The sequence below is a fragment of the Lissotriton helveticus genome, chromosome 2_2, assembly GCF_964261635.1.
Source record: "Lissotriton helveticus chromosome 2_2, aLisHel1.1, whole genome shotgun sequence".
NCBI lineage: Eukaryota > Metazoa > Chordata > Amphibia > Caudata > Salamandridae > Lissotriton > Lissotriton helveticus.
Genome location: NC_136060.1, coordinates 26,714,872 through 26,737,432, shown reverse-complemented (window position 1 = coordinate 26,737,432; position 22,561 = coordinate 26,714,872). Strand labels below are relative to the sequence as shown.

The window sequence follows — 22,561 nt, the reverse complement described above, 5'->3', positions numbered from 1 at the left end:
AGAAGAACTGCCGCACCCTCGAGAAAGCCTGGCTCCTAGACCAGACCACAGACAACATGACCGCCCTCAAACACGCCACCCGCAAGCACCACCAGCTTATCCGCACCACCAAGAAGAAATCACTGAAGGAACGACTGGACAACAACACCCACGACAGCAAGGAACTCTTCAACATCGTCAAGGAGTTCTCCAACCCCAGCACCAGCAACAACGACATCACTCCTTCACAAGACCTCTGCGACTCTCTCGCCTCGTTCTTCCACCGCAAGATCGCCGACATCCACAACAGCTTCGGCGCACCATCAACACTCCCAACCGTCGAACCTACTCCCTCCACCACCCTCCGCACCTGGACCACGGTGACCACCGAAGACACAGCCCGCACGATGAACACCATCCACTCCGGATCTCCGACCGACCCCTGCCCCCACCACGTCTTCAACAAGGCCGACTCCATCATTGCACCCCAACTGCGTGACATCATCAACGCCTCCTTCAGCACCGCCACCTTCCCGAAGAGCTGGAAGCATGCCGAGCTCAGCGCCCTACTGAAGAAACCAACAGCGGACCCCACCGACCTCAAGAACTTCCGCCCCATCTCGCTCCTCCCCTTCCCTGCCAAAGTCATCGAGAAGACCGTCAACAGACAGCTTGCAGCCTTCCTCGAGACAAACGGATCCCTCGACCCTTCGCAGTCTGGCTTTCAAGCCAACCACAGCACCGAGACCGCCCTCATCGCAGCCACCGACGACATCAGAACCCTGCTGGACAACGGGGAAACAGCGGCCCTCATCCTCCTGGACCTCTCTGCAGCGTTTGACACCGTCTGCCACCGCACCCTAGTTCAACGCCTCAGCAACATTGGTATCCAAGAGAAGGCACTGGAATGGATCATCTCATTCCTCACCGGCAGAACTCAGAGAGTACGCCTCCCCCCGCTCCGTTCCGAGGCCACCGAAGGCATCTGCGGCGTACCGCAAGGATCATCACTCAGCCCCACCCTCTTCAACGTCTACATGAGACCTCTCGCAGCCATCGCACGCCAGCACAACCTCAACATCATCTCCTATGCCGACGACACCCAGCTGATCCTCTCCCTCACCAACGGCCCTGCCACCGCCAGAACCAACCTACACGAAGGGATGAAAGAAGTAGCCGAGTGGATGAAGAACAGCCGCCTGAAACTGAACTCAGACAAGACGGAAGTCCTTATTCTTGGATCATCACCTCTGCCTGGAACGACTCCTGGTGGTCCCCGGCCCTGGGCATCGCACCCAAACCAACGGACCACGCACGCAACCTGGGCTTCATCCTGGACTCCTCCCTCTCGATGACCAGACAAGTCAACGCCGTCTCCTCATCGTGCTTCAACACCCTACGCATGCTCCGCAAGATCTTCCGATGGATCCCGACCGAGACCAGGAAGACGGTCACCCAGGCACTCGTCACCAGCCGACTGGACTACGGAAACGCCCTCTATGCCGGAACCACAGCCAAGATACAGAAAAGACTCCAACGCATCCAGAACGCCTCCGCCCGCCTCATCCTGAACATCCCTCGACGCAGCCACATCTCCGGCCACCTGAAGAACCTGCACTGGCTCCCCGTCAGCAAGAGGATCACGTTCAGGCTCCTCACCCACGCACACAAATCCCTCCACAACCTGGGACCCAAGTACCTCAACGACCGCCTGACCTTCTACACGCCCACCCGCCAGCTACGTTCGACAAGCCTCGCCTTCGCCGCCATACCACGCATCCGAAGAGCCACCGCTGGTGGCAGATCCTTCTCCTACCTGGCGGCCAAGACATGGAACTCCCTCCCCATCCATCTTCGACTGACCCAGGACCATCTCACCTTCAGGAGACAACTCAAGACCTGGCTGTTCGAGCAATAGCAGACCCCTTCCCCAAGCGCCTTGAGACCCTTCCGGGTGAGTAGCGCGCTATACAAGTGTTATGATTGATGATTGATTGATTGTGTTTGGGAGCAGCAAAAGCAAAACTCTGTGTTTACAGCCCTTCATTCAATAAAGAAACAGAGATGATCGCAAATGTAATTTTAAAAAAATGCAGGAAGTGTTTTGGTTGCTGTTGATTTTTTCTTTATGCTCAAGAGTGTTCTACTTTTATTCAACTTCTGCGGCGCACTCATGGTCTGCCTGATTTATTCTTACCAACGAATGGTGTTTTCTCACAGGGCTATGAAAACTATGCTATTTTAACAATATTACTCAAATGGTGTCCTGCATAACGTATGGATGTACACCACTGCAAATATATCTAAGACATGCACATCAAGCATCAGCTTGGTGGTGCAGTTGAGGCACACTGAACACCAACAAATTATAATGGCAAAAGAAAATCACTTTCTTATCACGTGGCTAAAAACGAGGTACAATTGTAACTGTATATGAAATACATTCTTTGACAGGCTTGTAATTCACAAAACGTACAAGATTGCCGAATATGAAAGGAACTTTTCACAGGTATGCACAGCTGAGGGACTGCAGCACAAGGGCGTCCAAGCCACCCTTGAAAAGTAATAGATGATATTGCATCCACAAAGTAAATGTAAATGTAAATGTAAAATGTAAATGTGTGTATACTTGTAAAGCGCACTGCTGCCCCATCTCGGGGCATCCTGGTGCTGTATATCGCTGTGGAACCCATCCTGGCTTTCCCTGTGAGATGCCCCCTCCAGGGCACCCCCAAGGTTAAGCCAGGCATCCCAGCGCTGTTAGGGCCGTTGTGGAGATTAAGCAAGCTATTGCCCAAAGTTGCAGAGTGGGACCCATGATTAGAGTAGGCACCGAGGCGAGAATTATCGCGTCCGCGGACATTGAGCCCAAGACCCTGCCGTGTCGGGAATGGATCCCTGGTCCCGGGCCTGACCTCTTCTTCAGGGTCTGCCGCTTCTAACCAGTGAGCCACACTTCTCTACGAAGTACTGTAATATTCTTTAGCAGTTCCGCTTTAGAAAAGGACATGGGACAAATTTAGGTATAGGTTTATATACCTTTTACCAATAAACACCAAACTCCTTAGAATTTAGAAAAACAACATATTGTCAAATGAGTGCTAGGTTTATAAAATGACTGACACTTTGTCAGATTTGGGAAAAATGGCAGGGTGGCTAACTAAATAAGAAAGGTAGCATTTGTACCTCAAAGGTAATCCAATCACTCAAGTCTACGATGTCTTGTGTAGGTTCTGGGGTTCTGATCCTTGCCAGAAGTTTAGGATCACCATTGGCTATGTAAATGTTTTTCATTTCGAACTAGTACCTGTAAATTTATCCTATTTGGCTATCAGAAACATCTGGCAGAGATTTGGCGTGACTGAACCTACGTTGGACGTTCTGAAACAGGGTATTAGAGCAATCAAAGTACAAAAACTGTTTATTCCAATGTATTCCTTTCACTAACTTGAAGAAATGGCCGACAACATTTGGCTCTATTTCAGAAGAAGAAGCAATTAGATGCGGTTCCCAGTGGGCCCCGGACAGTGAAGATAAAACACCACACCTGCAGGATTTCTTCACTGAAATATTTCTGATCAAATAACCAACCAAAAAGGAAACAAGGAGCTATTTATAATGTACAGCTTCAAACACCTGGTGTGCAACGTGTGGTGGTGGTCCACATGCAGTATAAACCCTTAAAACATCTGCAAGTAACATTTCGTGTAGTTTACACAAGCTCTGGTCAAAGGATAAAGAATGTTGGCCTTCGTTGTACTTTGCAAGCAATGAGTGATAGCGCTCATGCAAATCAAATCAAGACATGCAAACAATAAATATCCTATGGTATGGGATTTATAGAGCGCATGGCGACCCATAGGCATTCAAGCGCTAACAAGAGAAGAGAACTGCTCAATGGAGAACAGAGGAGTCACCTAGAAAATCAATTCTTGAAAAGCAGGGTCTTAATGGATTTTCAAAAACAAAGCTCATTATTTGTGGATCGAATGGCCAAGGGAAGGGCTTTTCAGAGCTTGGCCGCATTAAAACAGAAAGACCGTCTTCCACTTCTAGCCCTCTTAATAGTGGAGATGGAGCCAGATGTAAATTGGTGTATCTAAGAAGCCTCTTGAGGAATTAGAGGGTAACTAGTTGGCGAGAGATAGGGGACCACGTACATAGAGGCCTCTATGCACTGTACACAGGGATTTAGATTCAATACTTTGAGCAACAGGAAGCCAATGGAGCTCTCTCAAGCCCTGTATTGCTGAAGGATATACCTAGGGATTCCTAACAGCGTCCATGTAGTAGAATTTTGCAAGACTTGTAGTTTACGAGTGACTGCCTTGGGGGCACCCAGGTAGAGCGAGTTGCCGCAATCCAAGCGCGAGGGAGTTAGATCCTTAGATATAAACCTGTGTTGCAGTACATGCTTTTCCTTCTTCAAATGACGTACCCTTGAACTTACCTAGACATAGAGGAAATGGTAAGCTTAAACGGCCTAGGACCTACATTTCCAGCTAACCTCAGAGGTTATTCATGCACGCAAAACAAAGAAGTAGGCTTGTGGGGACTCTGGTGACAAGAGAACTGGAATTCCTTAGTTTTAGTTACCCCATCTCAAATCTACTTCCCAGTGAAGTGAACCCACCATGACTTTGGTAAAGAAAGAGTGGGAAGCCAACTCTGGCCGCATTCCTCAGATTGCTCTCTTGCATGCCTTGATTTAGTTCCTTCTAGCTTAAAGCTAATACTGCACACCTTTAACTGAGTGCCATGAATGTACCTCTGCGGTGTGAGGCATCTCGCGTTACAGGCTCTCCAGCTGCTAATTTTACAGACAACAAACACTTCGTTTTGATTAATGTAAAGGCACAATTTACTGTAAACTGATCTATACAAAAGAAATGGGAGCTGCATGACAAGTTTATGCCTGGAAGCTACATCACTGAATATTCCAAAATATTCTACATTCACATCAAGATGAAATAAGACGTTAAAGTTAAAACCCCCCTGAAACCATTCTCTCGGAGATAAAATGCAGCTTTTTGCACACAATTCATAATTTAAGATGCTATTTTAACTGTCACTTTTTTATGATGCTACTACATTCTGGTATTGTCCTAAATTTAAGCATGCGGGGTGCAAGGCAGTAAAAATCCCAATCAATCTCTTATGAACATCGATACTGTGGACCCAATGAATCTTGGATAGGCTAGTGTCAGAAGCCAATAAGCAATATATATTTCTATTTGTTCCTCCTTATGAGTTACCCAAATACAACTGTGTCATACTAACATAGGAGTCTCAAACAGCAGCAATCTTCTCCTTCTGTTCCATGTCTACAGATGTTGTCTTGCACATCAAGCAGGTTTTTAGTTATAATAATGAATGGATGACAGCAAGTTCAAATTCTGAATAGAAGTCCTGGAACAGGATACAGTCAAGCTCCGGATACCTGGATTGGGCTCAACTGGTTTTGTCTCAATCACCAACCAATCTCAAATACTTCTGCCGCACCAAGTGATCAAACCACATCCAAGGCCCCATTGGTCAGACACAATGTGCCTATCACCTGTCACGGTAAACACAATAAAAGTGGCTTCATCTTGACTAAGAAGTAACACGAGTGCACAAAAATAGCCCTAGAATTTTTCATTTACATATTTAATGGAAATGAAATGCAGATAGAGCCAAAGGCAGTAGAGTATCTAAAATGCCCACCCACCTCAGAAATCATCAAATGTAAGAAGCTTCCTAAAGGATGGCCAACCACTGCAAGTCACTCATAATTAAGGCTCCCTGTTTTCTGTTTTTTACTGATTTTTACAAACAGAGAGAAAACCATTAATTTTCACGTCTAAATTTATTTTTAAATGTGGATAAAAACGGAAATTGGGTACTTTTTGAGAGATTCTAAATACACTGCCATGACTGCCAAGTCAATGGCTGTGTGGATTGATAGGTGAGGGGGTTAAAAAAGAAAGACATTTTAGTAAAGAGGCTTCAACAGCAGTAGATATGCACAAGGCTGATGCTGAAATCTGCATATTTTCATATGAGTGCATTGATTTATCTTCTGCAGGTGTTCATATCACTGAAACCTGGCAGTCATTCAAGCATGACCGCATATTTATTGGTTAAATAAATGTGGAAATATACCAGTTTCAGCTTTATTCTTTTCACAAAACCCATCATAAATATGGATAAATACAGATAAAGTTAACAAAAAATAAATATGGACAAATACAGACGGAAATGTCAAAAAATAAATACCACAAAACTGGGAGCCCTACTCATAATACATGTAGCCATATTCACAGAACTACTGAAAGACATGATAAAGGCACATAAGCCCGCAAACCTTTCCCTCAGAAATCAAACACCCTTTAATCAACAAACAAAAAACTCTTCCAGCTGATGACACCTCCTCTTCTCACTGACTGCCTATTTTCATCACAAGAAAAGGGCAGACCGAGTGGTGCTGGTGGAAACTGAAACATTGGTTCATCAATCACATATAGAATGGGGAGCAGGCTACCGTATACCAACAATACTCACAAACGGAGAAAGAAAAGATATGCATCCTATATGACAGTAGTAATTCCGGACAGGGACAGACCTGGAGCTGCTTATACTCAATGATATGATTTAGGAAAGCACTAGCTGAACGGATTGTTATCAAAACTTTTATTGGTGGTAATTGTTTCATGACAGTATTGTTTGCATTGAACTACATCTCAACTTTCACTGTTGGCAATTGACCCCTTTGAAGCCAATTGCCCGATTTAAATGTTGTGTTTTTATTATTAATGTATGTTTATTTGTTCTTTTATGTCTTTTAGCTGAAATAAAGATTATGATATGATTTCAAATTGTCTAGAGCCTCGGCACAGGCAACCTGTCACATCTGCTGTCAAGCCATCCCAGTGCCAGTGTGTCAGGATATCTGTGAGGCAGAGAATGCAGAAAACAGTACCATTCTAACAGTGACAAAGAGTTATCATGGAAGAAGCATCTAGTGATTCCCCCAAATTGCAACTGAAACCCAGAAGTCAAGCCAATGAAACAGATTAATAAAGAAAAATAAAAACAAACCAATGGGACTAAGAAACACATCAAATGCACTGCCGAAGATACAACATGATCAGACTATCACAGCAGAAGATGTGCTGCAATTCTCCACATCAGTGTTCTCCAACATATTAGCACAACGGGTTGTAATACTTGCAAATAAAAGCATCACAGAAAAAAAACCTAGAGCTCATCTAAGGGAGAAGGTATGATTTTGTGAAATTGACAAGTTGGCAGCAACAGACGTTGTGACATCTGTTTTTTTGGGCAGCAGGGTAATCAGGGCTCACTGGGTTCTAATTGCAACAACGAGACTCGTTCACCATTGGTGTCTTGAGCCCACAGTACTATTGGACCCAAAACTGAATAATCAAGTACTAGTCTACAAGACTTGACTCGCTTAGAGTAGCAAAACTATGCGACTCTTAGAGTATATCCATTCGTATCCCTTCCCTATGTATTTAGAGATAATTCTAATCACTAGTCTCTTCTTTGTGTGGCTCTACATCTTGTACATTTGCATTTTTTTCTGTTTGTATCTTTTTGTAATGCATGTAATCCTTAGTCCTTATGTTTTGCAACTGGTTCTTATGTAAAGCGCTCTGACCCTTTCGGCTAAAGTTCGCGCTATATCAAATCGCATTAAATAAATAAATAAAAAAGGTAGGTTAGACACTGAGAATAGCCCAAGTCAGAAGGCCTATAATGCTATTAGAACATGGCACCCACAAGGGTAGAAGATTATACATTTAAATGAGGGAACCAGAACAATAAACATTAGATTGTTGGAGAAGAAAGTCAATATCAGCATTTATTAGCCAGAGCCACTTCATTGTCATGAATGGAGCTGTCATCATGCCAATGCTTTAATGATTCTTACTTCCCTACCTAGATAATTCTGTTATTGCAAGTTCTGAGGCTATCTTCCCAGGGATCACATCAGTAACAGACCATGAATTAAATGCCAGGAGCACTGCTTCCTGAGAGTTGAAGGGTCTTAACTCAATCTCTGACAAAGGCTGGCACTATCCGGAGGTTAATACGGATAATTGTTTTTAGGGCAAATGCACTGCTGTGTTTCACGTGATGTTGTTAGGATATTAGTTTGGTTTAGTGGTGCTCCAAAGGTGGCGTCGAGAGTCCCACGACGTCAAAAAGATACAATAATTGGACGTGATGCTAGTGAATCACTGGTTTCATCCCTTTGGGCACACTATGCTTGTCTCCTTGCTAGAAAAAGACTTCCACACTGTTTTTACGAATTAATTCATTCTCGTATCTTTTATTCGTTCATATGTTCATTTCTCATAGTATTCACAAATTGCTGATTACATGTTGTCAATATGTTTAACCTCAGGCAGTGACTGATTAACAAATCCAATGCATTTCGGGCATTATTGAATACCCTTCGTCAGGGAGCAGACACTGGAAAAAGATATGCATAAACGAAAATGTTAGGGAACCTAATGTGTGTACCATGTAGACAACAAGTATGAAAGGGGTAAAAATAACATGCTGGGGGGTGTCAACATTGGTGTAGCACCTTACATAAACCTTAAAAGGAACCTACCATTCTCACAAATGGCACGCGTAAAAAGGATCACTTCAGACCCAAACACTCAAGTGGTGATGTTTGAATTATGGTGAATAAGGGAAACCAGAAGTGTGGTTTGTCTCCATGTTTGCATTTGTGCTACTGCACCTTGCGGCTCTTTAGGGTCTCTTTAAACAGGGGTGGGAGAAACATGGATTCACTAGGTTAGTATTACTGATGTGAAAGTCAAGAGATTTCATTCCGCTCGGACAGCGCTATTCAGCTACTTAACATTAAGGCAGATGCAGTGCTTAATTTGCGCCAGTGGTTTTCTGTGCTCAGCACCGACACTTAATCATCAACACCAGCACAGTTCATGAGCACCAGTTAAGGACACATTCATTTACGGGCAGATTAAGTGATTTGACCAGAATCACAGGATGTTGAGCTGACACTGACTCACACCTGGTTTTCCAGCTCCAAAGTCAGTAGCTCTGGCCAATAGGCCACATCCTCCCCCAACTTTCATGGTTAGTAGTTGGTCCTGTTTCAGGCTGCGCTAACAGGAGAAATGAGCTGGTACAAGCTGCCTCCTGACGAGAGACCCAGCATCTTATTTATTTTAAATTAACCACTGGGAAGATGTCTTGAAACTGTGAGGCGTGCATCCCTGGAGGTCCATAGCTGTATTCTTAGGGGTCGCAAATGCCCCAACAAGTACTTGTAAATGAAGGTGGCCTAGAATTGCGTCAATGTTTTTTTAGCACGTTTCCAGGCGGTCTTAATCTACATACAGCAGTTTTAAGTGCTTAAAAAATATGGGAACTTTGACCACGAGTACAGTGGTGGGAGGATAAAAAACATGGCTAAAAACAAAGAAAACAATATTCTGTATGTGTGTTGTTTTTTTCATCTTCAGGTAACTGCATATATAATATTCCACGGACCTTAAATGAAAAATACATGCAAGTGATGCTAATCAGTTCGAAATGCACTCTTTTACATTATGAAATCTCAGTTGGTTAATAACTGTAGATGTCTGTGCGTGTGACCAGAGTGTCACAGGATTGAGTCCTTGTTGGCACAGTGGGGGATAGTGACTTGTGTATTTATAGCACTTTGAGGTCCCAGCCTCTGACAGAAAGCACTGTGAATCTGCAATTATTTTAAAATCATATTACACACAGTATAAGATAGGCTACTGCAAAATGATTTAGTGTTTCAGATAAAACAAGCGTGTTTTTAAAGTATATCTTTTAGTTTTAGTAATAGTTAATCAAATTATACCAAGTGCAAAGTATTCATCAAAAGTACACTTTCTAGAACTTAGTTGAAAATGCCCTTACATTACTTCTCAAAAGAATATATTTTGTCACCATGAAGCTTCAAGTGACTCCATCAATTAAATCCTACACTGGCTCCCAAACAGCCTTTTAAATGTGTTGATTAACCGATTGCACACATTTACATTTGCAGGCGCCCTTGTGAAATGGCCTGTTTCCTCTTTAGCTCTCTGTCCCTCTGGGGCTTCACATCACAGGAGAGCCCCTGTTCCATCCTGCCCTTCCTTCACCCACAGGCACCTGAAGGTCCATAGCTGTTCGGGGAGGGTTGCTTTTTTAAAAAAAAGTATAGCAACTGCTTTTATAAAATGAAAAAAAAGCATGGGCATGTTGGTAGTCATAGAATCAGCCCACTTTGAGCTCTGTTTACATGCAGATATTCTTTCAAGTGAGTTGAGTGGGTTATATGGATGCGGCCAGAGGCAGGGCCCTGGTCGTCTGTACCCCTGGGGCAGCAGAGTAATATTCCAGGAGAAAGATGATAGGAGCAAGATACTTGTATACAGTCAGAGATGCCCAAAAGAAGGGCGCAATGTGGGAGCTAATTTTCCCATTTACAAAAGGATGAAGAAAGCTTGCTCACAGTAATAGGCGGAGGAACATGTGGAAATAGCAGTGCTCATTTATTTTGTAAAAAAAAAGATTAGTGCAGCAGGTGCAGTGGCACTGAGTCCAGGGTTGTGGGGAGCCACTGACCCCCAATTGTGGCGGTCTCACTGGCAAAAAGCAGGATGGGAGGATTGCTAGCATTAGGACCCTTGTGCACAGGGAACGGGGTCCAAATAACAGGAGGCAAAATGTACGGCCGTTTCCCCATATTTATTTTGTTACAAAAGGGGCACACCCCTTTGCTTTGGGCCTCAGGTTTAGGAGTGATCGTCAAGTGGAGTGGGCGGAGGAGGCAGCTTGTTTCGCAGGGGCTGGAGGTATTAATATTGCTGCAAATGCAGCGACACTGAGGCCCTGGCATAATATAAGGTCCAACAAAACCCCTAATTTTGCCAAAGGCACCCTTTCTATAAATAAGGGGCACCCTGTGGGGGCTCATTTTTTTCTGAAAGAGTCTGTTTCAAAATTGAAGTGATGACCATGCATGGTGGGGAAGCGGTGAAAGAGGCTAAGGAGACAGCCTGCTACTCTGGGCCACAGCTATAATTAGTATAGCAGTTGCAGGTGCATTGGACCCCGGAGTCTGAGGGGCTACTGCTCCAAACACCGCAAATATTGGGTGAGTGAGAATTTCTTTCAATTTCTATTTTTGTCTGATATATTTGCTCTTTTATAAGTCTCACAATTAGTGTGGATTGTTAGCTACAGAAAAGTGAACCCTGGAATGATCTCCAAAGCCCCGCCCTCCCACTCACCTCATTCTTTCCATAAAGTTTAAGTGGATAAGAGAAAAACTTTTGAAGACCCCTGCAGTAAGGTAACAGTTTCATCTGGTGAAGTTAGACACAAGAGCAAAGGACATGCAGCCATTTCCAACAGTCCCATTCAGCACCTAGAAACTTTACTGTTTCAGTGGGCGAGAGAGAGGGTAGGGGAAGAGAGAGAGAGAGGGAGGGGAAGAGAGAGAGAGGGAGGGGGAGAGGAAGAGAGAGAGAGAGAGAGAGGGAGAGAGAGAGGGGGGGGGAAGAGAGAGAGAGAGAGAGACAGAGGGAGGTGGAGAGAGAGAGAGAGAGAGTATCTATCTGGATTTACATTTCACTTGAACAAAATAGCCCCCTTTCATTGCAGTCTGAAAGTATTATGTCATGGTGTAATTGTCAACATTTAACCAACTTTTGCAGGGTCAAAATAAACTTCAAAGATTAAATGACCAGAGAAAATATTATCTACACAACCGCTGCAACTAGCCCTGCGTAGACAAGTCACGTGTTTGGTGTGCAGGGGAAGAAAGGTTGCCACAGTGCATATGTTTATTCACCATTGCTTTCCAGGAAATACGTGCTGGTGGCTTAATCAAGGTTACTTCCTATATCTAGCAAAGAGGTGTTCTGACAAAAATAACTTACTTCTACTCTACAAAAAAACGACTGCATAGCCAAGCAATGCCACACGTACTTCGCTCCAAATAACCCAGCTCTACCTCACGTGACACATATTGACACCTGCCAAAATCCACAGGGCTTCAGTCAAGTACATATTGCCAAAAATGACAATTTCCCCAATAAACCACATATTGCCACGAGTCCAGGTTCTACTTTGCCCCAATAAAGTACTCATTGCAATGCCAGTTTCCACTATTTTCGTGTTATACTTGTTACGAGGACGTCCTCAAATTATGCTATTCTGCCACTTTGCGTAATTTCACACCAGTCGCTGTAAAAATTTCCTGCGAATGAATGGGAACAACAGAACACGAGTGGTGCTTTTGCTTTTTTGCACTTTGTTTTGCATGGAATGCATTCTCACGTCACTAACTGACACTACTACTCATTTTGAATTAAAATATAGCACTGAATGACAGATTTGCATTTTGCGTATTTTCGCGAAAATGTTCCCATAGTTATGTAAAAGCAAATTGCGCAAATTGCCACAATACCTCAGTAGAGTACTGATTTATATACCAGATAATACATTACTCCACTTATTGTGGCCCTGTTATGTTGTGTACATTATTGCATTTTTTAGCCCATCTTGGAATTATGGCGGGCACTGTTAGCGTACTGTCAGTTCAGGAATTTTCCATAAATCTTTGGCATTACGACTGTAATGTCAAGGACAAAGGTGGCCACCATTATGCAACTGCTTAACAAGCTTAGGGTCACCATTATGCCTCCAGCGGCTACAATATGCAAAGAATACCCACATAATGCAAGGGCTACCATTATAAGCGTTGTCACCATCACCGTCACAATATGCTAAAGATGACCAAAATACTCTGGGGCCATCGTTATGCCAGGACTGGTCAGCATAATGCTAACGAATGGCACAATATGCAAAGAATGTCCCTAATGTTTCAGAGCTACCAGAGAGAGATGGCCATCACTGTGACCCCAATTGCAAGGGAAATGCCTCCACACGGACCACTCTCCCCCCAGAAACTCTCACAGATAGGCATGCAAATATCTGATGTGCACACAATTCACAAGCATACACACAGTTCAGTGCACTAGATATGCATTCATGGACACACACAAACACACAATACCTTCTGGTCCCTGCTGTCCTGCCCCATCCACTTTAAGGGAAAACTGGTAGCACTGATCCTGGTTCTGCAGGGGCTTCCTGCAGTTCCAGCGACACTGCTGCTCATTTTATGGTCCTAGGACTATGGGCAGAGATCACAAGAGAGCTGCGGTCAATGTGGTACCAGTACTCCGCAAGACATCTGCGGCCTTCAGCTCTCCGACTCCTGCACCGTAGGCTGCCCTAGCACCAGGAGAGCATGGGCAGGTAAGGGACAAGCTTCTGACCACTGTGCATGGGGAGGCATTGAGTCAGTGATGAAGGCAAAGACTGTCAGAGGTAGAAAAGACTGCCAAATGCTTACTGTCACACCCAGGCCCGCCCCGCCCCGACCCCTTCTCTCATTGACTAGGCCTTTGTAAGTCTCAGTGAGTGGCAGGAATACGCAGGGACCTAGATGTTCTGCTCAGTTCCTGTTAGATTTTAAGGCGAGAAAGTTTCACGTCAGTGCCCTGCCAAAATGACTGTCATTGGTTGTGGGTAGGTACATTTTCATTCTCCTGCTCTCTCTCTTAGACACCCCGGTTAGGAAGTCAACTCTGTCCCTCACAGCTTTTGCCCCCTTTGACCTTTTGTCATCAACATTATCTTCAGCCAAAGTTTAAGCACATCAGAAATGTGCATTCACTAAAAATATCAGGATTGAATTGTCATTATGGAGTTTTTTTTCTGATTCCATAATGAAACTAGAGGCCGAAGTTTAGGAAACTGCTTGCAGGGAAACAGGGTAAAGGATGGTCACTGCTTAGTAATGTATTGTAGTTCAAAGGAGTTCACCATTAATCCTGTAATACGCTTTGAACTTGTGCTCAGTATTTAAAGATACCTCCAAGATACAATTAGATCCTAAATATAAAACTCCAAGCTCAGAGCAGTGCAAAAAGCTACGGGGAGGATATAACACGGTAGAGAACTACAGAGGACAAGGAGACTGGAAGAAGACGGAAAAAGTAAAGCAGCAGTGGCAGAGAAGATGTTCAGATTAAGAAATCCTTCAATACGTGATATAAAATGGTCCGAGATTGAGCAGGGTAGAAAAAGAGTAGCAGCTATAGGGCAGAATGAATGACCATAACTATGTTCCATGTAAGGGGCATTCAAGGGGTGGGATGGGGGTAGCAGCAGCAAAACAGAAGAGATACAGTAGATCACGTATAATGGATACATTCTCAAAATGTAAGGACTTGGAGGAATTTGAGGGCGATGGGAAAAGTGGTGTCAGTAAAATCCACATTCATTATAATTGTGAAAGCAAAAATATCATTTAGTAATTCGGGCAGTACTATGGTAGATTCAATGGCCATGTATAATTCTGAGTATATGTGCACCTACTTCAGGCAGTTTTAGGTTAACTATTTAATTCATGTCACGAAGACGAGGGTCATTGCGAGGATCAGGGATATGCAGGACCATCATCAGGATCAGAGAAATAGGGGGTCACTGCCTGGATGAAGAAGATGTTGGGAAGTTGACAGGATTGTGGAGGTGTGGAGCTACTGTCAGCATCAGTAAGATGCTGGGCCATCGTCAGGATCAGGGAGGTAATGCGCCATCATTTCAATCATACAAGATGTTGGGCCATTAACAGAATGAAGGAAATGTAGGGTCCTGGTCAGGATCATGGAGATGTGGGGGCATTGCCAAGTGACAGGGAGATGTTGAGTGCTGTCAACATCAGGGCTATGCAGGTCCTTGTCAGGATCATGCAGGTTTGGAACCTTTGTCAGGATCCAAGAGATGATGTGTCATCGTCACTGAGGGAGTCTTCATTGAGATCAGGGAGCCACAGTCTGTTAGTGAAACAACAACTACCATTTTGCCCCATTTGGCATTGCAGGGTCATTACTTGTGTACTTGTTTGTCTCCTGTCCTTGTCGCCAAAGGAGGTCTCAATACAAGTGGCTAAGGGCAGGGAATCGCACAACATACACCACTGGCCACAGGCAAAGTAAGCTCCTACCCTACTGCATAAAGGCAAAGCAGCTTCCCTCACCCAGGCGACGATGAAATAGCGATATATGTCTAAGTAAATATGCACAGTGTATTTGAGGGCTCCGAATCTCAACCATTTGTCTTCCAGCATCCCAAGACACAGGTGACTACAGTCAGATCTGTTCTTCTATTTCCCCCATCTTTGAAACAAAGTCGCTGCTCCTGGGAAAATCTCAGATTTTAACACAACTACAATTATTTCAGTTTCGGCAGATCAGGCACGCTCTTTGCCTCCACCTGCTAGCATTATGTAATTTAGCATCATACATTAGATACAGGCATTGAAAAGCTCTGCAGCTCTGCACTAAACAAATGCTACACAACTCAGCACACTTTCAAATTCTAGACAAACTGGGCTATTTCATCACATATCAATACACACACCCGATGCAGATTGCTTAAGCATCTAAATTTCATTCCTAGATTGCCACGTTTTTCCTTTTCTTTGCGTTCTGGTACTTGTAGTTCAGTTTAGTCCATTACAAATTTGCCACTACATTTCTAGAATACAGAGTAAAACCATAGGTGCTGGAATTAGGGGTTCCTGAGGGTGCTGCAGCACCCCCAGAATTATAGAGAAGGTAATTGAGCAATAAGGATGCCTTTACGTTTTGTGTTGATCTTGTCACATTTGCGATGCCTTTCAAAGACAAAAGTCAAATATCAGACTATGTCTTCACATAAATTGCTGCTTATTTGGAAACTGGTGTGAACTTTTATTTCGGTGAATGCAAAGTGAGTGGATTTTGTAAAAGTGATCTAGGTGACAATGCTGCTGGAGTACAGGAGGTGAAAGGAAAGGCTGTAGCATGTCAGCTTTTTTCTAACACACAACTACATTATGAACTACACACATATTTCAAATTATATCAGTAACTATGAAAGTACAAATGAAGCACTATTTTGTAATTCTGAAGTGTGATGCAAACAAAGATTTTAAGAGGATCAAAAGAAATCAAGACACTTTACTTAGTGATGCACAAGTGATACATATTCACTGGAACCCCATTTCTACACATATTTGTTTTTGCGCGATATATTTTTACCAGTGAAACTACGTGTCTATGCAAATTTAGTGGCCAATTCTTTGGAAAATGTGCAGTCTGTAAATGACAGTGTGTTACCACAATAGTGCTCCAAAATGCCCCACCAGCTATATAACATATCCTTACCATTCTCCAGCCGAATAGGTGTGCCACATTTGCTACACTTGTTTTTGTTTGTATGACGCTTGGATCTTTCACAATTCTTATGAGTTCAGTGATAGAACATTACTGGCAGCACCCCAATCTAAAAACTGACCTAGCACCACTGAGTAAAACACTGAACTGGATGAGCAAATCACGTGTGGAATTTGGTCACCTGTGAGCTGGTCAGGTTCCAATACTTTATTTCAAAATGTGCTTTTCCTTGTGCAAGCCCTGAAACTGCACATGTATTAACTAAAGAGTGAGCTACAAGAATTCAACCTGAAAGATAACACAACAGTCTAAGGGAAGTCGGTGAGTAAGTACAGGTAGGCATATTTGTAGATACCAAATTGGCATTCGTGGTGCGTAGTAACAAGCTGAAACAAGCATGTGGAAATCGGTATTAACTTTTCAAGCAAAGCACATCACGCAGGGCTTTATTTGTAAAATACTGAGTGCAGGTGCCCAAAAGCACTGCTCAGAAACCCGACCGGCGCCGAAAACCGAGATTGCTAGGGATAACTCCATTTCAAGCCTCTTTAGTCCACTACCAGACACTCTCTGCCCCTTTATCCCCTTTTCCGGCGTGCTCCCTCGGTGGCGGCTTTTCCATCTTTCCCTTTCTCCTTTGGTCCTGTTTGCTCATTTTTCCCTCTCTTGCTCTCTGGAAATGACCAATGAGGAAAAATAATTGCTGGTCTCCAAAAAGGAGTGAAACCACTGACTCAAATTAAGTGCTGTCAGCTCATGAGGTCAAACTATGACACAGGAATCTCTAATACTCATACCCCCTTTAAGCATTTGGTCTTTGAGATGGTAACCCCCACAAATCTTTGTGAATTATCCCTGCCTACGATTGCTGGCGAAACCTTGAATGGGTTTATAATTTCTGACAAATCCAGTGACATGGCTGTGTATGTTTCACATCAGGGGAGCAATTTGAGGTCACAAGCTGGTAATTCAGAATCTATTTTGGAACCCTCCATAATCAATGGACGCAGGCGTGGACTAGTCCCTCTGCACCTCTGTCCACTTAATAGGATAGTGCAGCATGGGCCCTTCACTCATTGGTGGGGGCTATATGGTGTTCTTCCCTCATATCTTTCAATTAAGCAGCACCTCTTCTGCTCCTTCTTTGCAGGGAAAGGAAGCCTCCAACCCATGTGGATCACAAGGACTGCTGGCCTACCTGTTTATACTGGGCCTACTCTACCACCAGCCTCATATTAATTGGAATTGTAAGGGGCAGGGATACATTTGTATGCAGGGGAAAACACAGCAAGAGAGATTTGGCTGCAGCTTGTGCTGCTGGGTTTCATAACAGGCAATTAATGGCATATTTGGGATAAGCAGGTTGTAAGCGGGAGATGGAACTCTATCTTAAGGTGATCTATTATTGATAGGGCATGTTGTGTCCTGGTGCACAGTGCAAACGAAAGCAATTTCATACCCCCTATATGTTACCTTTGTTTTGAGTTAGGTGTGTGTTCTTCGTCCCTATTTCATTTTTTAGGTCTCGCCTATGCAGCGCACATGCGCTGAAAAGGAGGGCCATTAGCCGTCACACTGGTCATTTTAAAGCACACACTCATGCTTGTGCCGGCATCCACCTTGGGGAAGCGAGCAGGGGTGCGCCACAAGCACAAGTGCAGTGCTTGAAAATGAGGCACACAGGCACGTGCGCACACGCACCACTCCCAGGCTTGTCTGCATGTTAGAATAACAGCCGCTTTGCTGCTAGCAGATTCCTGCTTTGAAGCCTCTCATTCAATTTCTATTTCCTCCATAGCTCTGCTTTCCCAGGTCTCTGGTCTATTCCGCTGACCTTAAGGCCACCTTCCCTCTTCAGTTTCAAGCTCCATCTTGTTTTTTGTAAATTCCACAAGCTCACTGAAAAAGGATTCCGCTCTACAATAGAAATGCTTCTTGTTTTGATATTTTTATGTCACTTTTATTTTTTTTACGGATTTGAAAAATGCTTTTACACCTTCACTGAAGGTTTTCATCAAATTCTTTCAGGAGGGTTGGAGAGCAAAGAACACAGATCCCTTCCTGCACGGTGATTTTGTTCAAAACACACAATTTCTTTCAGACGGCGTCGTCTGTAGATTAGTGAGTTCATCGCTGACTCTGGGGCCTTGCTGATTTTATCCTGCTCTTCAATTGTTCAAATCCTCTTTTTCCAGTGGCTCTTTTTGGTTGTGTGAAGTGCTGCCCTTCTTCTGCTCAGTTGGGGTTCCACCTCGCGCTATCTAGGTCTTCTTCTTTTCCCGCCGCGCCTCTTTTATCGGAAATAGTATTTCCTTTCATGGTCGCCAGTATTGTCTGCACATGGACGGCATGCACCTCTGTTGCTCTTTTGCTTTTGTCCCCTCAGTGCACAATCCGGTGTTGTATTGTCTTATTTCTGTCTCCTCTTAGATTAAATGCAGTTACTTCAAAGGAAGATGTCACAAAAGACAAAATTCCTGTCCTTCTGACCCCCGTTCAATCGCATTTCTTACTTTTCTTCTGCTTTTTCCCTTGATGACGACTTTGTGGCTTTGGTCGGGGTGGCAGAAACCCTAGATGTTCAGTTTGAATAAAATATCCCTCGCTGCTTGAATTTTGCAGATGTCCACGTTTTTGAATTTGGTGTGTTCCTCACCTTCCTACCCTGGTTCAGGCAAGGTCCTTCTTAGCTCTTGCTTTAAAGCTGACTGGCCTCCTGTTGGCAGCGCAGGAACACAAAGCTGCAGAAGCCTGCTGGGGAAGTTGGTAGCCCAAAGTCTTCAAGCCGATACCACCACCACCATACAGCACCACAAAAGACCAAGACCCAAAGCACAGAATGGCACCTGAGCTCGCTGACCCTAGTAGTGCTATCAGAGAGTTGCAGGGACCATCCGAAGGCAAGTTATCAACTGAACAATTGGCCTGTGACTATGACAAAAGGCGACTGGGAGTCCAGTGGCGACTGGACTTTGGCCAGACCAGAGATGACTTTGTGGACGTCGACTCTGCAACCAGGACTCCCTCACCATCTTTGTGGACAGAGTAATCCCTGCATGAAGCCCTCCATCGACCGCATCACATCCATAGAATCCTTAGAGCATCTTCAGCATCCTTCATCCCTTGCATCAAGACCACTCTATGGGAATCTATTGCAACACAGATAAAGCACCTGGAACTGCTGAAGGACTGCTTACTCTGTGAAGGTAACTCTTCTTGAGGACCTCGCTCATCCCCCTGACTAGCTCCATGCCGGAGATGGTTGCCTCAAGTAATTCTAACCAACTGCATTGACACATACATTTTCTTTGAAAAAGTTTCTGTGTCCAACTCGTTGATTTTGCCAAGGCTTGTTTGCGGTTGAGTGATATTGCTTTGATTCATTATTGCTTGTAAAATCTATTTCCCTAGAACCCTCTAGTGGATCTTTTTTGTTCTAGTGTCTACATTCTTATAAAAAGAGTTTATTTTTTTTAATTGGTGTCATATTTCACAAATGTCATATCGATTCCTTCTTCCATTGTTTTGGTACAGTTTAAATGATTTACATTAGTTTCCTAAGCCTTGCTGCTCAGTGCCACTGCTACCCAGGGTTGAGCTGTGGGTTTTACATACTAAACCTACTGGCCCTTAAGGAGTTGGTATGTGTATTACACAGTGAGGTCGCACAACCACACCATATAATACACCCAATTTCCTCATATATATCTTAAAGGCACGTAAATATGGAGTTAGGAATAGTAAAATCTGCATTACCTACGATATTTTGGTACAGCAATATTGTTGTACTCGATATTCTGACTTGCAACTCACACCAGAGGCTCTGGACTTTGGAAGCTGGGTTGAATGGTAAAGCCTTCGCTGACTGATGCTTTCGAATGAAGCATTTACAAAGGACACATATAAAACTGTGCTTGTGTATTATTGCACACACTTTTCTGAATTATTTTTCATGCAATTACCTTAAATATTCAAAAAATGCAAAACCCTTTCAATAATACAAATCACTTCTGAGTTTCATTGTGTGTGACCAAGTTCTTTGGCCGGTATGGTGAGATCAAGTGAGTAATTTATATTTCCACGCAAAGAACATTTATTATTGTGTTTATGATCAAAAGGCTGCATTAGGACAGTTTATGGTTTGATTTTATACCAGGGTAAGCAATGCACTTCCAAGATTCATAGGGACCTGCTCGAGATAGGCACTTCGATGCTACCTAATTGAGAGAACCAGCCCAGGGCCGGACTGGGAACCACAACCAGCCCTGGCAAAGTGCTCGGCCGCCCCCCCTCCCCACTAGAGGGGGGGTTTGGAGGTGCCGCCGAGCTCTTTGCTGGGGCGGTTTTCGGCCATTTTTGGTACAGGGCCGATTTTGCAGCTATGCTGCAAAAACGACCCTGTAACAAAAACGCACCCAGGGTCCCAAAACCGGCCCCCACCTGTGTGGCGCACCGGGGGATTGCCCGGTGCCCGCTACGGCCAGTCCGGGCCTGAACCAGCCATGCCAAGGGTGAAAGGCATCTTTACTCACACTTCATAGGCAAAACAGGGACCCAGCATCCAGCACAGGCCCACTTCGCTCACTCTTTGAGCAATAGAAGAGTAACTCGGACAACCAACATACCAGGGGTGGTAGAACAAGTGTGTAGGAATCATCATAAGTAACAGAGTTTACTCCAGGTCACTACACTCTCAAGACCTCCGCCCTCGTTTCTCATGTTCATCAACCCGAACACAAACTAGAACCAATCGAACAGATAAAACTGTTGGTTAATTATTTTATTAGTTTTGCTTATTGTCTTAGAAAATTTAAATTTCCCTCCTCCGCAAGCTTGTGTGAAATATGTTAGCAATGTGGTGTATGGGGAGATGCAGTCAAAGCTCTTTATCTCTGGAGCCAGGCACTGCTTTTACACTCCCTGTTGGCCGCCATTGAGCTACACCAAGCTTGGCTTACCTCCAAACCTGGGCATGAACCAGCTTCATCGGAGCTCTTCGGATAGAACACTAAATATCTTTAGCTTGATTTTGCAGATGGTCACACTGGTGTAGTAAAGATCGCCTATGCTGAAAAGTTCAGTCTTTGGCTAAACTCCCCTGTGTGTTACATTCGTTGTGTGCTCAGGGTCTCAAAAACCTTAGAGATACACTAGTCAGTTACAGAAAAAATATACTATGCTTTAAATGTACTTGCTCGCACATGATGCAAAATAAGGTAATGGATGGAATGCTTGGATTAATCTCAGCCACTGGCAATCGCTCATGCGGCATCCCAATCCATCATTTTTCACCCACCATGGCACCTCAGTTTGGACTCAGCCATATGAAAATTAGTCTTGACCCTGCTCCCCAGGGGAACAGTCCAGCTTGAACTGCCAGGCCAGGTCCTCGCTGAACCGATACACAAGCAATTTAGGGCCCTAGTTAGGGCTCCTCAGCCAGGTATAGCTTAGTTCCAGTAGCACAGTGATCCCGGGGCCCACGTATAGGCATACCTCGCATATGAAGCATAGTGTGAGGAAATAATCTTAACACAATTCCCGCTTCTAGACTCGTATAACTCAAAAATCTGGATCCACATGGCAGTGCACAAAAGAGTGCTTTAAATCCTAAGTTAGTTAGTGGCACAGTCGCATAAATGTTAATTATTTTCAACCTGTTCATAAATACTGCCACCACAAAAGCCCAATAAACAAGCATTGGCAAAGGTTTGGATTTTGAATAATGAAAAGATTTTCTGTTTTTTAACACACATGCACATACACATGATAACTAGAGGAGAGAACTAGGGAGAGGGCGCATCACAAGTATAAAAGTGGTGCTTAAGCACACAACTGATGGAGGGCGAGAGTACGGAAGAAAGGCAAAGAGTCTGCAGACTGGAGTAAAAGCTGAAGGTGGTAATGCAGATAGAGTAGGAGAGGGACACTGCAGCTTCAGAGTAAAGGGAATGCAGAAGAAGAGGACCACTGATACCCTGGACAAAGAGAAGCCAGTGAAGGAGGAGAGGGGCACTGCTTCAGGCCGCAGCTGGAACAGCTGGGCAGGTCAGAGCAGCTCTGCCTGTGCGCAGTCTATGCCCCTTCCTGATGAATTGACCCACCAGGATTACTGGTATATGTTCCACAGAAGAGTCATCACTTGCAATACATGGCAAGACAAGCACACACGTGGTATCAAAGTCAAGTACTTGCAGTTACAGTGTGTCAATCGCTATGTGCATCAGTCCTACCTTCCTCAACATGGGGAGCTCACCCATGGGACTACCAAGAGAGTCCAGTTG

At 44.2% G+C, this 22,561-nt stretch overlaps 1 protein-coding gene and 1 long non-coding RNA gene across 3 annotated transcripts in view; one reads left to right on the top strand and one right to left on the bottom strand.

Annotated features, from left to right (window-relative positions):
- Nucleotides 1–8,147, top strand: part of LOC144821718 (uncharacterized) — a 74,243-nt gene extending 66,096 nt beyond the window's left edge. Inside the window, exon 3 of the long non-coding RNA XR_013608402.1 lies at nt 6,807–8,147. This is a non-coding gene — a long non-coding RNA (uncharacterized LOC144821718). The remainder of the gene's footprint in view (nt 1–6,806) is intronic.
- The window catches only part of STOX2 (storkhead box 2), a 599,364-nt gene that overhangs the window by 463,758 nt on the left and 113,045 nt on the right, over nt 1–22,561 (bottom strand). The gene's annotated exons all lie outside the window — the stretch shown is intronic.